The sequence below is a fragment of the Calidris pugnax genome, unplaced genomic scaffold (genome assembly GCF_001431845.1).
Source record: "Calidris pugnax isolate Ruff unplaced genomic scaffold, ASM143184v1 scaffold222, whole genome shotgun sequence".
NCBI lineage: Eukaryota > Metazoa > Chordata > Aves > Charadriiformes > Scolopacidae > Calidris > Calidris pugnax.
Genome location: NW_015091085.1, coordinates 423,697 through 430,262, shown reverse-complemented (window position 1 = coordinate 430,262; position 6,566 = coordinate 423,697). Strand labels below are relative to the sequence as shown.

The 6,566-nt window shown below is 42.3% G+C and overlaps 1 protein-coding gene across 2 annotated transcripts in view; it reads right to left on the bottom strand.

Moving 5' to 3' along the window:
* GLI3 (GLI family zinc finger 3) overlaps window positions 1-6,566 on the bottom strand; it is a 248,551-nt gene that overhangs the window by 76,309 nt on the left and 165,676 nt on the right. The gene's annotated exons all lie outside the window — the stretch shown is intronic.

Sequence of the window (6,566 nt, the reverse complement as noted above, 5' to 3'; positions counted from 1 at the left end):
ACTGGGTGACTAAAATGTTTTGGGGATAACAAAATGTACCATACTGGGGGGGCTGGGGGTGGAGGGGGAAGGGGGGGGGGGGAAAAAAAAAAAAAAAGAGAAAGTGTATTCATTGATTTCTTCTTCTTTCTTAAAAACAACCACCCAACAACAATAGTTCAAAAGAGCCATACAAATTTAAAACATTAGGTATTAAAAGTGAGGGGTGCAAGCATAATACCTTTTAAGAATCGAGGCTTCTTCTAATGCCAAAAAGGGTAGATTTAATCCAAATTTACAGTCTGGAGTCTTAACTGCTGTTGCTGTTAAGTGCATTAACTGAAAATACTGTGATACAAAAAGAGCTAAAATAATTTCAACCATTTTAAGTAATAATTCTACAGAAATTCTGTGTTCATTAATCTGACTATACATTTTGTCTGTTTGACTACAATCCATGAAGAGACAGCTTCAATGTGATTACATTACTATTATTCCTGGTGAGAACTCTGCATTACAATAGTTTGCCCATTTAGGACAGAATATCATTAAGAATACCCTGGGAGAATTTTACTGGTCTTTGAGGGAACTCTCTTTTCATTTTGCATTGTATTCTTTTTAATAAAGGGAAGCAGAAACGTAGTGAAAACAGTAATTGTTCACAGCAAGAGTTAGGGAGAAATCAGTAATAATATTCAGTTATTGCAGCTCTATAGTCCCTGCTAGTGCTCCTGTAAGCAACCATGAATGATTACAGCACGACTTAGCTAAGGTAGCCACTATGGATGATTGATAGGACATTAATCAAAAGATGCATATCAGGCTCAGAATTTGTTCACAAGCTTTCTTCTAATAGCTGATTTCATGTTCACTGAGCTCTATGCCAGTTTGTTCAATTTATTCTTCAGTGTACAAGCCATTCATCAAAGAACACAATGATTTAACACCCCTTTTCCTTTTTAGTGAACAAACATTACTAAGTGTAACTACTCTGGTCTGTTCATTAAAAAACATACAATTACAATGTCATACATGAGGGTGAAACAATGCCTCCTTACTATACCCTGGCGTTATTTGCTTCCATATATATCCTGTGAGTTCATCTCATATACTTCGAACACTAGACAAGACCATCCTGAAGATGCTATCAAATTCACCAAGATCAACACACACAACACAGAAACGATTTGGATGATGTATTTCATTTCTCTGTGAGTGGTGAACGCCCAGGACAGCTTCACCCTTCAGCTGAATCAGCTTATAAGCAAAAAAAAATAAGATTTCATTGGGAGTTCCAAGCACATAAGACCCTTGAAAATACAGGTTGGTTTTTTTCCCTTTCTAGGTGTTCAAGCATGGCACAACATTACCCAGCTTTGCAAGCCCACATTCAAAACTTTGGTGACATTCTTCAGATCATAAACAGCAAAAAGACAAACTCAGGATTCAGCTGCAAGACTTAAGACCTCAGCTTAGAGTTGTAGATCTTGCTCAGCACTGCTCCGTGACTACAGTCACATCAGCACCTGCATCTAACGTTAATTTTTTAACATACCCAAAGCAAGAGCACAGGAGATCCCTCCCAAACAGTTCAGAAAAAGAACTGCTGTGATTTGCATATAGTTTTATCTCAGTAGGAGGCTGTTAAGGTGCTGCTGACTATAGACCAAGGAACTTGCACACCAAAGAGGAACCTTTGGTCCCAAGTGGGAAACAGACTGTAGGAGCCCCAAGATGTATACATCCAACTAGCACTTAATGCAACTCACTTGTATTTACTGCAATTTGGCAATATTCTCCACCCAGTCCCTCCAAAGATGGGAGAGGACTGCTGTGTCAATAGGGTGGTTTTGGTCAAGCATCCCTACCCCACCTAGAGCAACACAACAAGTGATGATGCCTCCTCAATGGCAAAATACCTTTCTAACTGAAGGGCAAAAGCAGCTCTGCTTTAAAAAATACAAAAGCTAATTCCACCAGACTGCAGTGACACACCTTACACTAGTATAGTGCAAGTGCTTAAACATTAAATAAGTATATTTGCTACGTCCCTCCCTATATATATATAAAAATGGCTTCCATCAAAAGGACAGACTTTACCTCACAGAAATGTCCTCTTTATCTACATCTGCTTTAACACCATATGAGCCTCCAGAAGGAGGATGCGAAGCCAGGCATCGCCAACTTTTGTTCAACCTGCAAGCAAAGAAACCTGTAGAGGTTCAGTAGGGGAGGCAGACATCATCCTACTGGAAAACAATGACACCAGCAGCAGATCCATTAAGACACAGCTGGACAGATGTGCCACGGAAAGGAGGAACCCTTATTTCTTTAGCATCTTTCTTTTGCCCTGTGCTGAGCATCAAGGGTTGATTCTCAGGTGCTAGGATTTTCCTATAGAGCTTGGCAACCCGCACTTCATTCCCTCTACCTCCAAACTTCAAACGTCTCAGACTAAAATGAAGAGGAGATCGTGATGGAGCAGAGGAAGAGCCAGCAGAGCTAAGGGGAGTGCTCAGAAACGGCGACAATGGTTCAGCCACCAGGGTGATTTCTTCAATAGCTCAGATAATAGCTCAGATAGCTGCCTTCAAACAATTCTCTCCAGCTGTTTCCAGAGAGCTTCTTCATAAGGCAAGATGACCTGGCTGGGTTTAACGTCACTGGTGTGCAAGATGCTGTCACAGGGTAGCCTGGGTGATTTTTCTGATCTGAAAAGATCAGAAGGAGCTGAAGAGAACAGAAGGTGGCAGGTCTTTCTCTGCCTTTCAGAAACCATTCAGGCTGCTCCACAATGAAATTGATGTTGTGGGCCAAAAAGAAGAAAAAGAAATCAAGGCTCGCGATGTTGCTGGCACGGAGTGCTCTGTTGGGAAGGGGAGACCTGGATTCCTGCCCTCTTTCCCAAAGTTTTTAAAGCACTTTGTTAAATATCTCTTGAATACAGGATGTGTGAAGAATCCCTGTAGCCCACAGCCCCGTCAGGCACCGTGGGATGCCTCTGCCTTGCCCGGCAGCTGTATGCTCTCTTGCTGGCCCCACCAAGCTCACGTTGTTTCCTAGCCAGGAGGCCAGCATCAGCAGGAAGGGACCTTGCCCAGCCCATCCAGCAATATCTGCTTAGAAACGTGCTCCAAGATGGAGCTCAGCAACCATCTAAAATTCATGCCCAGAGGCAGCAAACAATACCTGAAAGTAACCCTTTTGAGAGTCCAGAACTACTAAAACCAACAACCAGGAGAGCGATGAGCGGTTTCAGGCACCTTATTTTAAGGTATCTTAAAAGGGGCTGTATTTCAGACAAAGGGTGCTCAACACTTTCAAAATCCAGATGCCAGAACAAAGCAAGATGCCTGCCCCAATCGTTCACATTTTCCAAAACACCAGTCACTTCCAAAAAACCTTGGATTCACAGAAGTGCAAGTGAATTATGAATCTTCCATCAACCTTCTGAGAAACGAAAATCTACACCACTGCAGGGAATCTGATCTGTATTTCTCTTACAGAGTTTGGGGTTTTTTTTAAACAAAGTAGAAAAGGAAAAAAAAAGAAAAAGATGAATGCATGTAAGACCACTAATAAACTACATGCAGGTTATCTTTTTAGCTGTTGAGTTTTATGGGGGATAAGGGTTAGGAAAAATGTGTAATACTCCTGCTTAAGCATTCAATAACTCATATACACTGACAGAAAAGCCCATCAGTGATATCATTTATTTTTCCATACTGTGGGCTTCTGTGTCTGTCTGTCAGTCTGTCTCTCTCGCTCTCTTTCTCTTCTCCTCCTCTGCGAAGTCTCAAACTCCCTTCACCGGAGGTAAAGCAGGGCAGTGAACTACATTGCAATTACATGAGCACATCAAGTTTTAAGGAACAGACTTCAAGAAGAAGAAAAACAGACGTTATAATCAAAACCAAACTTTGTGGCTACTTTGTGGCTGTCCTACTAACAAGGTCATCCAGTTTCTGGTCACAGCTGCGGAATTTACCGCAAAACAGCTGTGAATTCAAGTCAGGAAAAATTCCTTCTTTCCTATACACTGCATAGGTGTGCCTAAGGAGACAGGCTGACACAAAGATGCTAAGGAGACCCCCATTTTGTGAATACTGTGAGGACCGCTTCGTTATATCACGATAGTTTTCTTTTCTTCATAAAAACTGCAAAGATATCTCCTTGTGTCACAAAACAAATGCAGCTCTGCAAGATCTGATGCAAAAGCCTTGCAAAAGTAACCCAGTGCTTTCCTCTTTCTGGTTCTGCTTTGCAAGGTTTTAGGAAAAGAGCTTTTCAAGAGCGTAGACTAGAGGGCATTCAAGGAAAGCCACAGGCAAACAACTTAAAAGATATATAAAAAAGCTTTGGTGAACTTCTGCCTCAGGAAGCAGACATGGCCAGCAGGTTCATATGGGACTAGACGAGCCCAAAGACAAGAAGTCAATGAAGAAATACCCAAAGGAAACAGCAAAAGCATATGCTTTGGGATGGCTAATCTAATGGTTATTGGTGTCGGGAGAGCACTGAGAGAACAAGAGTCAGAAAGCAGGCGGGTTCATGCGCTTCTTAAACAGCATCTACTATTTGCACCATCAGAGACAGACTGTGACTAGATGGTCTCTAACATCTCTAGTTTGACCCAGTGGGGCATTTCTGATGCTTTAAAATCTGTTACTCGGAGAGCACTGAGAGAACAAGAGTCAGAAAGTAGGTGGGTTCATGCGCTTCTTAAACAGCATCTGCTATCTGCACCATCAGAGACAGACTGTGACTACATGGTCTCTAACATCTCTAGTTTGACCCACTGGGGCATTTCTGATGCTTTAAAATCTCTGTTACTCTTTTTTTACATTTCAAAAGGATAGATTTGTTTCTTTTGGATATCTTTATTTCTTCATATAGAACCACGTTACGTTTACCACATTAAAGTTTTCCTTCCTACCCTCTATCCTCATTCTTCCCTGCAGCAGCTCAAGCCCAGCACTCTGTTATTCTCCCCAGCACTCATCATGCACCTTGCCCTTTGCAGTCTCTTCCTTTCTTTTCTCTTTTGCATACTTGAAATAATTACCCTCCTCCTAATCAGTCTTCTCATCTTTAATCTGATCTGTTATTCTCCCCAGCACTCATCATGCACTTTGCCCTTCACAGTCTCTTCCTTTCTTTTCTCTTTTGAGAATAACTACCCTCCTCCTGGTTAGTCTTCTCATTTTTAATCTGGGCAAACAGGTCAAGTCTATTTTAACTCATCGGTATAAGTTTTCATACCTCTGATCACTTTCCCTGCTCTTCCTTGTAGTCCCCCCCAACTGTCTAACACCTTTCTTGAAATAAAATGTACAGATTTGGTGGCAGTACAGGAGTATGTGTCATGGTGGGACACACTGAAGCCATCTACACCCCCATGTAGATGGAACCTTTTGGCATGAAGGGTCTTTGACGTCCAGGTGATGCACTCACAGCCCAAGGGCTCGCTCCATGAGGGATGGTGCACCTTGCACTGCAAGGGGGGACAAGAGCCCTTCCCAACTTGTAGAAAAGCCTCAGCACTCCCAGATCACTCTGCAGCCTCCATCGTTTGTTCTTAAAACATCTGCAACTGATGTTAGGCAAACCAAATGATCCAAGTCCTTCCAAAAAGAACCCCAGTTCACAAAGGGACAGGTAATTGATAGGTGGACTGGCTTCACCTTCAATAAAGCTGATCATCAGGTATTAGGACAACACCATGGCTTCTTCTAGCTCAAGTGGGTACAGATGTCACTACTTTGCCTTACGCTCCCCTAAAAGTTGCAGGAAGCCTGTGGGCAAGCGAAACTGAGAAACCAGAGTGCACAAACCCACTAATAAACGTTGGATGGATACCTGAACTCACAGAATTCAATGGAATTTTTATCCTTTCCTTACACAAGGCCAGGATTTCACCTTTAGCTTTTGATTTGGATTTCCAAAGTCCTTATTTATTGTTTAGGAATGTTAAGGGACAAACAAGGACCTTTCCTGTTTCACAAACGTACCCAGCTACTCTTCAAGAAAGCATCCCTGATACCTCTTAAATACTTCTGAAGAGGGACTGACTTCAGGAAGTTCTTAAGTGCTGTCCTAAAACCTGGGCCCTACAGATATTGCAATCTTAACTGAATTAATTCATAATACAAGGCATGATTAAGTTAACAGTGATCAAATACTGCCGTTCACATGCTCAGAGGCTCTTTTTTTTCCAATAAGGAGTAATGTAAGAAACAGTTTCATCCATCCCTTGGTAAACTGACATCTAGGAGCCCCTATCCAAAACACGGGACGTATGTAAGGGTGGCTGAGAGTTGAGCCACGGGGTGCTGAGGGGGTCTGTATAAGCTGACTTCAGAAGTTTATGTACATATTTTGATGAATCTCTGTATAGGTGTAATATGCAGCCAGGAAAACTGCAGTGTCAGATGTGGAAAGCTGTGGACACGGTCAGCAGGACAGACTCATAGTCTGACCCCAGCAAAGATGTAGAGGAGATGAAGGCAATGAGTTCTCCTTGGACAGGAGCTGGAAGAGAAGAAGCAGCCAGGAAGATCACCTAAGAAAACTGTCCCTGTTGTTTG